This window comes from Mus caroli, unplaced genomic scaffold (genome assembly GCF_978045245.1).
Source record: "Mus caroli unplaced genomic scaffold, Mus_caroli_1 scaffold_12, whole genome shotgun sequence".
Classification (NCBI taxonomy): domain Eukaryota; kingdom Metazoa; phylum Chordata; class Mammalia; order Rodentia; family Muridae; genus Mus; species Mus caroli.
Window position 1 is genome coordinate 55,036,006 of NW_028227267.1, and position 13,156 is coordinate 55,049,161.

The 13,156-nt window shown below is 42.4% G+C and overlaps 1 pseudogene; it reads right to left on the reverse strand.

The window, feature by feature from the left end:
* Positions 1-11,632: 11,632 nt before the first annotated feature.
* On the reverse strand, positions 11,633-12,640 carry LOC110309793 (glyceraldehyde-3-phosphate dehydrogenase pseudogene; annotated as a pseudogene).
* Between the last annotated feature and the right edge of the window lie 516 nt (positions 12,641-13,156).

Genomic DNA, 13,156 nt, shown 5'->3' on the forward strand with positions numbered 1-13,156 from the left:
GGGGGCTTCAAGAACACAGACAGAGCTGATTATTTTAAAAACAAAGCGGGACCACACTGGGCCTGACCTTGCCCAGAGCCCCAGCCAGTGTCTTCTGACCTCCTTTCTCCTACTTTACTAGTCTATTTAGGGAGGACTATCATCAGTTTTCTTTTCTGAAAGAGCTGTCAAGAATGTGGTCTGTGGGAAACAGTCACAAATGTGGCCTTTTAAGACATCAAACTTCAGGCATGGACCACCTCGGTATGGCATGGCTAGGACTACGAAGCGACACCTTCTGCTTGATTCGGCGGCTTTATAAGGTGAGCCCAGACTTGCCCACATGTTTCCTTTGTCATCTTAGCCACCTCTCACCTCAAGATGAGGGGACATGCAGTGACTAGACAGCTAGATCGGAAGTCTGGCTGAGAAGTTTGGCAGCAGCTTTCATAGCAATAAAGTGATTTCAAACACGTTTTATATTTCCAGACTGTTTTTGCAGGGACAGTAAAAACTTTGGTTTGGTGCGTTTGTGCTAGTAGCAGGGGTTGGGGGGAGTAATTTTTTTCCTATCTAGTCCAGAGCTTAATGGAGTTCTTTGGACGGGACTGCGGTGAAGAGTTAATTAATAATACGGAAAGGAAAAACTTGGAGGGATGGCAAGAACAGGGGCCATCAGATGGGCAAAGTATAAAACCGTTCTTAAGAGTTGCTGACCATGTAGATGAAGGTGTTTATGACACAGTTTAGTCACTGGGTGGGCAACAGGGCTTGACTTCTTGACTCTAGTTAGGCTAGGTAAATGCTGGGAACGTCAAAGCTACAAAAGACAGAGCCTCTGTCTACAGGAAGCCTTGAGTCCAGTAGAAAAGATCTGCCTATAAATCAGTAGATGAGTATCTTGAATGTAATTAACACATATTGCCTATTAATGTGGCCTGGGAAAGAGTAGGTCATTAAGAAATTCTTGTTGGGTAAGTGACTGGTCTTGTACAGTGCTGTCCTCAGTAGACAGCTAATATATGCAGCTTTCCAAATAGTTCAGAATATGGTTTGCAAATTATTTCATGTGTGGTTTAAAAATGTTATTATTAGCTTTTTCTTTCCTCCCCCAGAGTTAATGAGTTCGCTGAATCCCATTTCTTGGCTGGGGCTTGGCATGGCCACTGAGGCCTGGAAGGGAGGATTCCATCTTGGAAAGAAAAAAAAAGCCTCTGTCAGTTTCATTGTGTGTCTGGAAAGGTCATGAACGTTTTGTAAATATGCCTATTTTAATATGAAAATATTTTTATTGACAGTGAAATGCTGAGTGATTCATCCGTTGTTATCTTGAATTCTTTGATTTGAAATGTTGGGCAAAATGAAAGCTCACCAACAGTGTAGATTAGACCTTGCTCGGGGCAGTTTCTCTTCTTTGATCTCCTGTGTCTACAGTTGAAGAATGTGAGCATGTTCTGCAGACATAAGCAAAACAGGCTCCTTCATGGCTTTCTCAGGCTTCTACAGACCCACCCCATACTTCTAGGTGTATACCCCGCTGAAGACATGGTTGGAGGGGCTGAGGGTAAGAGTCGCTAGTGTCTCTTACAAGGGCACCAATTATCAGATCCAGGCCCCACCCTTACAACCTTGCTTAGCCCTAGTTACTTACTCAGCATATTCTTATTGGAGACTAAGGTTTTGACAAATGAATCATTAAACCCATAAGCAGTCATTTAAAAAGTTATGTCAACTGGAGTTTGTTCCTTTATCATAGAAACATAAATGAAGCAGGACCTAGTCAGGATTTTAGATTTGTTGAAAATTAAGGGAAATGTAATGGGGTTTTGGGGGAGTAAAAATTATCTATTCTGATATGTATTATAGCTAGCAATATATTAGGATACACAAATAGTATCAATTTACTCAATTTTTAAATTTTATTTATTCTTTATGATTTCGATGTATGAATAAAATGATTTTGATAATATCTACCCTTCATTCCCCCCATCCAGTCCCCCCAGATGCCCCCATATCTCCCTTTAAATGTCATGTCTACTTCTAGTTTTTAAAATATAAAAGTGCAGTTAGTGTTGTTTGTATCAATATGGGTATAGGGCTGAGCATTGCCACATGGGCAACCTAGCAAGGGCTACATCCTTGAGGAAAACTGATTCTTTCTCCCCAGCAGTCATTTCCCATCTGTAGCTCCTCAGTTATCAGTGGGGATTCTATCTATGCTAGCTAGCATGCTGACTGCTTGGTTTTGTGCAGGTCTTGAAAAGATAATCACAGAAGTTGCAAGTTCATGTTTGCAACATGTCTGCCATAGTCTCTTGATTTTCTTAAATAAATATATATATATATATACATATATATGTGTATATATATATATATATACATATACACACACATATATACATATGTATATATACATATATATGTACATATGTATACACACACACACACACACACATATATATATATATATATATATATATATATATATATATATGCACCAATTTGTCTTAGTCAGGGTTTCTATTCCTGCACAAAACATCATGACCAAGAAGCAAGTTGGGGAGGAAAGGGTTTATTCAGCTTACATTTCCACACTGCTGTTCATCACCAAAGAAAGTCAGGACTGGAACTCAAGCAGGGCAGGAAGCAGGAGCTGATGCAGAGGCCATGGAGGGGTGTTTCTTACTGGCTTGCTTCTCCTGGCTTGCTGAGCCTGCTCTCTTATAGAACCCAAGAATACCAGCCCAGGGATGGCATCACCCAAAATGGGCCCTTCCCCCTTGATCACTAATTGAGAAAATGCTCCACAGCTAGATCTTATGGAGGCACTTCCCCAACTGAAACTCCTTTCTCTGTGATAACTCCAGCCTGTGTCAAGTTGACATGCAAAACCAGCCAGTACAATTGACCCCTTGTCCACTTGACACACAAACACATCACAATTAAGCCTCAACCCTTACTTTCTTATTCATCCCCAAGAGCTAAACAACTTTAAAAGTCCCACAGTCTTTACATATTTATTAAAAGTTCAATCCTTTAAAAATATCCAATATCTTTCAAATTTCAAAGTCTCTTAACTGTGGGCTCCACTAAAATATTTTCTTCCTTCAAGAGGGAAAAATATCAGGGCACAGTCACAATCAAAAGCAAAAATCAATCTCCAACCATCCAATGTCTGGGATCCAACTCACAATCTTCTGGGCTCCTCCAAGGGCTTGGGTTGCTTCTTCAGCCATGCCCTTTGTAGCACACATGCTGTCTTCTAGGCTTCAGCTGCCTGTACTCCACTGCTGCTGCTGTTCTTGGTGGTCATCTCATGGTCCTGGCATCTCCAAAACACTGCATGACCCTTCAGTCCTGGGCCATAAATTCCAACTGAGGTTGCACCTTCATCAGTGGCCTTCCAGAGCCTCTCACATCCCTATTCCCCCAGTCCCTCCTTCCTCTTCTCCTAGTCCCACCCTTATAACCCCTACCTTGTTCTTACAATCCTTCTGCCCACCCCTGGCCCCATTTGTAAATGGGTACTCAACAGTCATTATCCTCTGTATTTTGACCAATTCTGAGCCTTTGTATCAACTCTTAGTCACTGCAAGTAGAAGTTTCTCTGAAAAAGTTTGAAAGCAAAAACGAATCTATGAGTACAAGAATAAGTATTTAGAGGGCTGGCTATTGTATACTATGCCGATTTGTCAAAATGTATTTAAGGCTCTCCCCTAGGGACTACGATCCATCCACCCATGGGTTGGGGCCAGTTATACAGACCCTCCTAAGGGGTTCTCTTAAAGCCACTCAGACAGCTGTCGTTTATCCCCAAGACATTTGTGCTGCTGCTTCATCATTAGGCATCATACCTGGCCATTATAGTAGCTCACAAGATTCACAGATGGACAAGAGAGACTGCTGATAATTTTTTCAGCACTGTAGAAGCTTGTGGTCAGGGAGGAGGATTCCAGTCAGTAACATCTTAATGCCTTACGATCCATTAACTGAAGTGTGTGATGTCTTCAGAAACAGGGTCTTACCCGCAAGTTCCGGCTGACAACCAAGAGCAATAGCAACAACCTCCTGTGTTGTTTTAGGATCTCTTGAACCTTCATCTCCTGAATGGAATGTTGCACACCTGGCACTGGGCTTTCTGTATGACAGTCTATGAGTTCTGGGGGAAACATCCTTCAGTTTGTGGGAGTTCCAATTAAATTGTTTCTTGTATACTTTTACAAAGCTTATAGAAACCTCTAACTGCTTAGTCTCCCATGATCCTCTCCACATCAGCTCCCGATCCCCCTTTTTTCTCTTTTCCACTTCATACATCCCGTGCTGCTCTGTTCTCTCCCTCCTTTGACCTAGCTCTTCCTTCATCGCTTTCTACTTCCCCTGGATTCTCCAGGATGCCAAGTGATACACATAAATCAAAAGAAGTGGAGCTTGAATCTTCTTAGAACAGAGAATATGCAATGTTTTTTGTCTGAGTTACAATCGCTTAACTCAGTATATTTTTTTTCATTTCCATCCAATTACCTGAAGAGTTCATTATTTCATTTTTCCTTTACTGATGAATAAAATTTCAGCGTGTTTATGTACTGTGTTTTTATTTTCCATTCATCAGTTAATGGACATCTAGGCTGTCTCTATTTCTAGCTTTTGTGACTAAAGCAGAAATGAACGGATGAGCAACTATCTCTATAGTAGAATGTAGAGTCTGAGACAAATGTGCCAGTGGTAGAGTCAGGTCATATGAGTCAAATAGATCTACATCTATTTCTAGCTTTTTGAGGATGCTACAGACTGATTTTCATAATAGCAACACAGGTTTGCATCCCCAAAGTCCCCTATATACTCCCCTCTGCCCTGCTTCCCAACCCACTCACTCCTGCTTCCTGGCCCTGACACTCCCCTGGTACTGGGGCATATAATCTTCACAAGACCAAGGGCCTCTCCTCCCATTGATAGCCAACTAGGCCATCCTCTCCTATATATGCAGCTAGAAACATAAGCTCTGGGGGGGGGGTTGTACTGGTTAGTTCATATTGTTGTTCCTCCTATAGGGTTGCAAACCCTTTTAGCTCCTTGGGTACTTTCTCTAGCTCCTTCATTGGGGGCCCTGTGTTCCATCCAATAGATGGCTGTGAGCATCCACTTCTGTATTTGCCAGGCACTGGCATAGCCTCACAAGAGAAAACTATATCAGGGTCCTGTCAGCAAAATCTTGCTGATATATGCAATAGTGGCTGGGTTTGGTGGTTGTTTATGGGATGGATCCCTGGTTGGGACAGTCTCTGGATGGTCCTTCCTTAGGTCTCAGCTCCAAACTTTCTTTCTTTTTCTAAGAACTGTCCATTGATGAGAGTTGGGGGTTGAAGTCTCCCACTATTATTGTGTGAGGTGCAATGTGTGCTTTGAGCTTTACTAAAGTTTCTTTAATGAATGTGGCTGCCCTTGTATTTAGAGCATAGATATTCAGAACTGAGAGTTCATCTTGGAAGATTTTAACTTTGATGAGTATGAAGTGCCCCTCCTTGTCTTTTTTGATAACATTGGGTTAGAGGTCGATTTTATTCGATATTAGAATGGCTACTCCAGCTTGTTTCTTCAGACCATTTGCTTGGAAAACTGGTTTCCAGCCTTTTACTGAGCTAGTGTCTGTCTTTGTCCCTGAGGTGGGTTTCCTTTATGCAGCAAAATGTTGGATCCTGTTTATGTAGCCAGTCTGTGTCTATGTCAGTCTATGTCTTTTTATTGGGGAATTGAGTCCATTGATATTAAAAGATATTAAAGAAAAGTAATTGTTGCTTCCTTTTATTTTTTTGTTAGAATTGGAATTCTGTTCTTGTAGCTATTTTCTTTTAGGTGTGTTGAAGGATTACTTTCTTGCTTTTCCTAGGGCATAATTTCCCTCCTTGTGTTGGGGTTTTTCTTTTACTATCCTTTGAAGGGCTGGATTCATGGAAAGATATTGTGTGAATTTGGTTTTGTCGTGGAATACTTTGATTTCTCCATCAATGGTAATTGAGAGTTTTACTGGGTATAATAGACTGGGCTGGCATTTGTGCTCTCTTAGGGTCTGTATAACATCTGTCCAGGATCTTCTGGCTTTCATAGTCTCTGGTAAGAAGTCTGGTGTAATTCTAATAGCCTTTATATGTTACTTGACCTTTTTACCTTACTGCTTTTAGTATTCTATTTTTCTTTAGTGTATTTGTTGTTCTGATTATTATGTGTCTGGAGGAATTCCTTTTCTGGTCCAGTCCATTTGGAGTTCTGTAGGCTTCTTGTATGTTCATGGGCATCTCTCTCATTAAGTTAGGGAAGTTTTCTTCTATAATTTTATTAAAGATATTTACTGGCTCTTTAAGTTGAAAATCTTCATTCTCATCTATACCTATTATCCTTAGGGTTGGTCTTCACATTGTGTCCTGTATTTCCTGGATGTTTTGAGTTAGGATCTTTCTGCATTTTGCATTTTCTGTGATTGTTGTGTCCAAGTTTTCTATGGAATCTTCTGCACCTGAGATTCTCTCTTCCATCTCTTGTATTCTGTTGCTGATACTTTCATCAATGGTTCCTGATTTCTTTCCTAGGATTTCTATCTCCAGAGTTGTCTCCTTTTGGGTTTTCTTTATTGTTTCTACTTCTATTTTTAGATCTTTGATGGTTTTGTTCAATTCCATCACCTGTTTGGTTGTGTTTTCCTGTAATTCTTTAAGGGATTTTTGTGCTTCCTCTTTAAGTACTTCTACCTGTTTAGCAGTGCTTTCCTTTATTTGTTTAAGTAAGTTATTAATGCCCTTCTTAAAATCCTCTACCAGGATCATGAGATATGATTTTAAATCTCAATCTTGCTTTTCTGGTGTATTTTAGTATCCAGGACTCATTGTGGTGGGAGTATTGGGTTCCAAAGATAAAAAGTGGTCTTGGTTTCTGTTAGTAAGTTTCTTACATTTGCCTTTCGCCATCTGGTAATCTCTGGTGTTAGATGTTCTAGCTGTCTCTGGCTAGAGCTTGTTCCTCCTGTGATTCTGTTAGCCTCTGTCAACACCCCTGAGAGTCCAACTCTCTCCTAAGTCCCAGTGGTCAGAGTACTCTCTGCAGGCAAGCTCTCCTCTGGCAGGGAAGGTGCATAGAGGTCTGGAGCTCAGCTCTGCCTCCTGGATGAAGATGAAGGTCTGAAGGGACCCTGTCCAAGAAGCTCTGTTGCTTCTGCTGCCTGCATGCTCTCCTGTATGGACTGGTCTCTGAAAGACCCGGGATACAAGATGGCACTCTCACCTGAGTCCCGGGATCAGAGCCGGTTTTTATTTTAATTTCCTTCATTCTAAGGATGTCCAACATTTTAAAAAGTGTTTCTTAGTCATTTTTATGTCTTCTTTTGACAACTCTGTTCTGATCTAAAGACCATTTTGGACTTTTTTCAGAGAGATGGCAGTGAAGAGGAAAAGAGAGAGGAAGATGGAGACAGAGACAGAGAGACAGAGCAGGAGAGAGGAAGAATAGAAATAATAGCAATTAGAATAAAAATCAATAAAGTAAAAGCATAAGCAGGTTAAAGAGTCCAAAAGTTGGACCACAGTAAAGGTCAATAAGGTGGACAAATCTCTACAAGGTTGACTGTTTAAAGAAGTCATAATGTGCATCCTGTAGTATAAGAAAATGGTATAGAGATCTTCACAAAAGTAAAAGAGAGACAAAGAATGTTATAAAAATAAATAGTAGCTTAATAACTTTCTTAAAATCTAACTGCTTAAGTCTTATCTATGAGATGTACAGGGATAAAGATGGAACAGAGGCTGAGAGAATAGCCAACCAATGACCAATGACTGGGCCCCAACTTGAGACCCAGCCCATGTGAAAGAGCCAACCTCTGACACTGCTAATGATACTCTGCTATGCTTGAAGACAGGAACTAGAATAACTGTCTCCTGAGAGGTTTCATCCAGCAGTGGATGGAGGTAGGTGCAGCCAAACACTGGGCAAAGTCCAGGAACTCTTATAGAAGGGCTGGGGATAAAAGTGAACAAGTCAGAAGGGTCAAGGACATAACAAGAAGACCCACAGAGTCAACAAATCTGCACCATGGGGGTTCACAGAGCCTGAGGAACTAATCATGGAGCATGGAAGAGCTGGACCTTAACTCCCTACACATTTGTAGCAAATGCACAGCTTGGTGTTCATTTGGATCATCTAACAAGTATAGCAGAGGCTGTCTTGGTCTCTGTTCCCTGCCATTGGATACCTTTCCCTACTCCCTGGTTAGGCTTCAGAGGGAGAAGATGTGCCTAGACCTGCTGGGACTAGGTGACCCAGGATAGGGTGGTACCCAAGGCAGGGCTCCCCTTCTGTCTTAGTCAGGGTTTCTATTCCTGCACAAACATCATGACCAAGAAGCAAGTTGGGGAGGAAAGGGTTTATTCGGCTTACACTTCTATATTGCTGTTCATCACCAAAGGAAGTCAGGACTGGAACTTGAGCAGGTCAGAAAGCAGGAGCTGATGCAGAAGGCCATGGAAGGATGTTCTTTATTGGCTTGCTTCCCCTGGCTTGCTCAGCCTGCTCTCTTATAGAACCCAAGACTACCAGCCCAGAGATGGCACCACCCACAAGGGGCCTTTCCCCCTTGATCACTAATTGAGAAAATGCTCCACAGCTGGATCTCATGGAGGCATTTCCTCAACTGAAGCTCCTTTCTCTGTGATAACTCCAGCTGTGTCAAGTTGACACAAAACTAGCCAGTACACCTTCTTTGAGAAGAATGGGTGGGAACAATGGGGAAGGGATTTGTAAGGGGGACTGGGAAGAGAAGATGGAACAGGGATAAGGATTTAAAGTGAATAAAGTAATTACAATAAAAAAGTAAAGCTTACCACAACTGATGGGGAAAAAATAAAAGATCTGATGACTACCCGTGACTGATATTGAATTAATAAACCCAAACTAAGAGAAACCTCAGACATAGGATTTTCTTGTTCTTTTAAAAAATCTGCTACAATCTTACCCCAGTTAAGTGATCTGAACTAAGACTAGACTAAAACAGAAAGTTAAATGCTTAAAGAATTCTCATTATGCAACAGTCATCTACAGACCCTTGGGAAACTTTAACAGAGATTATAAAAAGGAAAGAATAGCATATCCAAGCTACATGCAGCTATTCTAGAAAAGCCATTGAATATTAATGATATAATAAAACAAAAGCTATAGATAAAGCCAAAAAAGAAGCTTCAGCACCCATTCCTGCAAAACTCACCAGCACCCAAGACTCATGGGAAGGGCCAGCGAGCTGCTCGTGAGCACCGAGAAAACACAAGTAAGAAGCAGACTGAATGGCAAAGGATCTGGGTCTCCCTTGCAGCTGCTCTTTGTCAAGTCCTCCAATGCAATATAACAGGGGGGAAAGACATGAAATACAGGTAAGGAAGAAGAAAAACCTAACATTTTCAAAACAGACTTTATCTAAGGAGACAGCCTTCATTGTTTCATAAAAAACAACAACAACAACAACAAAAAACCCGCTAGAATTAACTAGAATAAATAACTGGATTATACATAAACATAACAAATCAACAACAAATAGCAGTTGTTTGTATGTGTTAGCACAAAAATTCATGTTGCATATGCATGTGTAAAAAAATATTAATTCTGCCTTTTTCATAATTTATTTTTTATTCACGTTATATCCCAATACCAGCTCCCTTCCCTCCTCTCCTAGTTCCCACCCTTATAAATCCCTCCCCCCATTACCTACTCCTTTCTGCTCAAAGAAGGGGAACCCCCTTAGGTAACACCCCATCCTGGGACATGTAGTCCCACCAGGAATAAACACCTCCTCTCCCACTGAAGACCAACCAGGCAGTTCAGGTAGGGGGAAGGGGACCCAATGGCAACAGAGTCAGAGACAAGACTGCACCTGCTGCAATTGTTAGGGGACCCACATGAAGACCAAGCTGCACATCTGCTACATATGGGGGAGGGCTAGATACAGCCCCTGCGTGCTTTTTGGTGGTAGTTCAGTCTCTGTGGGCCCCCACAGGCCCAGGTTACTTGACTTTGTAGGTATTCTTACGGTGTTCTTGAGCCCACCAGTTTGTTCAATTCCTTCCCCTATTCTTCCACAAGACTCAAGCTCCTCCTACATTCTGGCTGTGGGTGTCTGTATCTGTTTCCATCTGCTGCTGGATGAAGCCACTCAGGAGACAGTCGTGCTAGGTTCTTGTCTGCAAGCATAGTGGAGTATCAATGCCAGTGTCAGGGGTTGTTGGTCTCTTCCTTGAGGTGGGTCTCAAGTTGGGCCAGTCATTGATTGACTGTTCCCTCAGTCTCTGTTCCAACTTTATTTTTGTACATCTTGTAGGTAGGACAAATTTTGGGTTGAAGATTTTGTGGGTAGGTTGATATCCTCCTTCCACTGGAAGTCCTTCCTGGCTACAGAAGGTGGCCACTTCAGTCTCTATTTCACACTGGTAGGAACCTCCAGTAGGGTCACCCCCATAGATATCTGTAGTCTCTCCCATCCCAGGTTTCCAGGTAGTCCCAGAGATGTCCCCCACTAATTAACATTCTGACTCCCAGTCCTTTCCTGTCCCCCTTCCCCACACCTGGTCCCCAACCTCACGCCCATCCTTAACTCCTCTCTCACATAGTTCCCTCTCTCCATCCACATCTGATGAATGGTTTGTTTCCACTTCTGAGTGAGATTCACACATCCTCCCTCGGCCTTTCTTATTACTTAGTTCCTTTGGGTCTGTGGATTGTAACATGGTTAATGCTGAACTTTGTGGATAATGTTCAATTATAATGTACACACCATACATGTCACTCTGGGCCTGCATTACCTCATTCAAGATGATATTCTCAAGTTCCATCCACTTGCCTGCAAAATTCATGATATCCTTGTGTTTGTTATCTGAATCGGATTTCATTGTATAGATGAACCACATGTTCTTTCTCCAGTCTTCAGTTGAGAGACATCTAGGTTTTTTCCAGTTTCTGGCTATTATGAATAAATCTGCTATGAACACAGTTGAGCAAGTATCCCTGTGGTATGGTGGAGTATATTTTGGGTATACGCCCAGGAGTGGTATAGTTGTGTCTTGAGGTAGAACTATTCCTAATTTGTGAGTAACGTCCAGATTGATTTTCAAAGTGGTTGTATAAGTTTGCACCCCCACCCCCACCCCCCGCCAGCAATGGAGGAGTGTTCCTCTTGCTCCATATCCTCACCAGCATGTGCTGTCACTTGAATTTTTGATCTTAGCTATTCTAACAAAGTAGCTGGATGGAATCTCAGGGTTGTTTTGATTTGCATTTCCTTTGTGACCAAGACTTTGAACATTCCCTTAAGTGCTTCTTGGCCATTCAAGGTTACTCTGTTAAGAATTCTACATTTAGCTCTGTATCCCATTTTTAAGTGGGTTATTTGGTTTGTTGACATCTAATTTCTTTTGGGGGGTGCAGTGAATTTTACTGATAGTATTAAAGAAATTAAGGAGGGCTCCCTAGGTCCCTCCTATTGTTATGGGGGTCTGGGATGAAAATTGTGAGGGAGATGCTCAGTGTGGGGCTGAGTTGGGACAGCAACTCCTCAGCAACTGAGGGCCTCTCTCTTGCTCTCAGTGTCTTTGCCGGGGAGTTGGGGGGGGGGGCAGTGGTCCAGGGTTTCTTACTCCTTGGAGGTCATGTAGACCATGAGGTTCACCATTCTGTTGCTGTAGCTATATTCACTGTCATACAGGAAATGATCTTTACAAAGTTGTCAGTGAGAGCAATGCCAGCCCCAGCATCAAAGGTGGAAGAGTGTGAGTTGCTGTTGAAGTCGCAGGAGACAACGCGGTCCTCAGTGTAGCACAGGATGCCCTTTATTGGGCCTTCAGATGCCTGCTTTACTACCTTCTTGATGTCATCATACTTGGCAGGTTTCTCCAGGCGGCATGTCAGATCTACAACAGATGCATTGGGGGTAGGAACATGGAAGGATATGCCAGTGAGCTTCCTGTTCAGCTCTGGGGATGACTTTGCCCACAACCTTGGCAGCACCAGCGGATGCAGGGATAATATTCTGGGAAGCCCCATGGCCATTATGCCACAGCTTTCTAGAGGAGTCATCCACAGTCTTCTGAGAGGCAGTGATAGCATGGACTGTGACCATGAACCCTTCCACAATGCCAAAGTTGTTATGGATGACCTTGTCCAGGAGGGCTAAGCAGTTGGTGGTACAGGATGCATTGCTGACAATCTTGAGTGAGTTGCCATTTTTCTTATGGTTCACACCCATCACAAACATGGGGGCAACAACAGAAGGGGCAGAGATGATGACCCTTTTAGCTCCACCCTTCAAGTGGGCCCCAGACTTCTCCATGGTAGTGAAGATGCCAGTAGACTCCACAACATACTCAGCACCAACATCACACCATTTGATGTTAGCAGGATCTTGCTCCTGGAAGATGGTGATGGGCTTCCCGTTGATGACAGGCTTCCCATTCTCAGCCTTGACTATACTGTTGAACTTGCCATGGGTAGAGTCATACTGGAACATGTAGATCATGTAGTTGAGGTCAATTGAGGGGTCATTGATGGCAACAATCTCCACTTTGCCAAGTGCAGAGCAGAAGGCAGCCCTGGTAACCAGGCACCCAATACGGCCAAATCCGTTCACACTAACCTTTACCATTGTGTCTACGGGATGAGGCTGGCGCTGCACAAGAAGATGCGGCTGTCTCTGGAACAGAGAGGAGCAGAGAACCTGATGTCTAATTTCTTGAGTTCTTTATATATTTTGAATATTAGTCTTCTGTCAGATGTGGGATTGCCGAAGATCTTTCCCCATTCTCGAGGATGCCATTTTGTTCTATTGATGGTGTGCCCATGGCCTTGCAAAAGCTTTTAAGTTTCATGAATGTCCCATTTTTCAGTTGTTGATCTTAGTGCCTGAGCTTTTGGTGTTCGTTTTGTTCAGGAATTTGTCTCATGTACCAATAAGTTCAAGGCAGTTCCCCACTTTTTCTTCTATTTTGTGTGTCCAGATTTATGTTGAGATCTTTGATCTAATTGAACTTGAGTTTTGTGCAGGCTAGTAGATATGGGTCTATTTACATTCTTCTACATGCAGGCATCGAGTTAGACCAGCACCATTTGTTGAAGATGTGTTCTTTTTTCTATTGTACAGTTTTGGCTCCTTTGTCAAAAA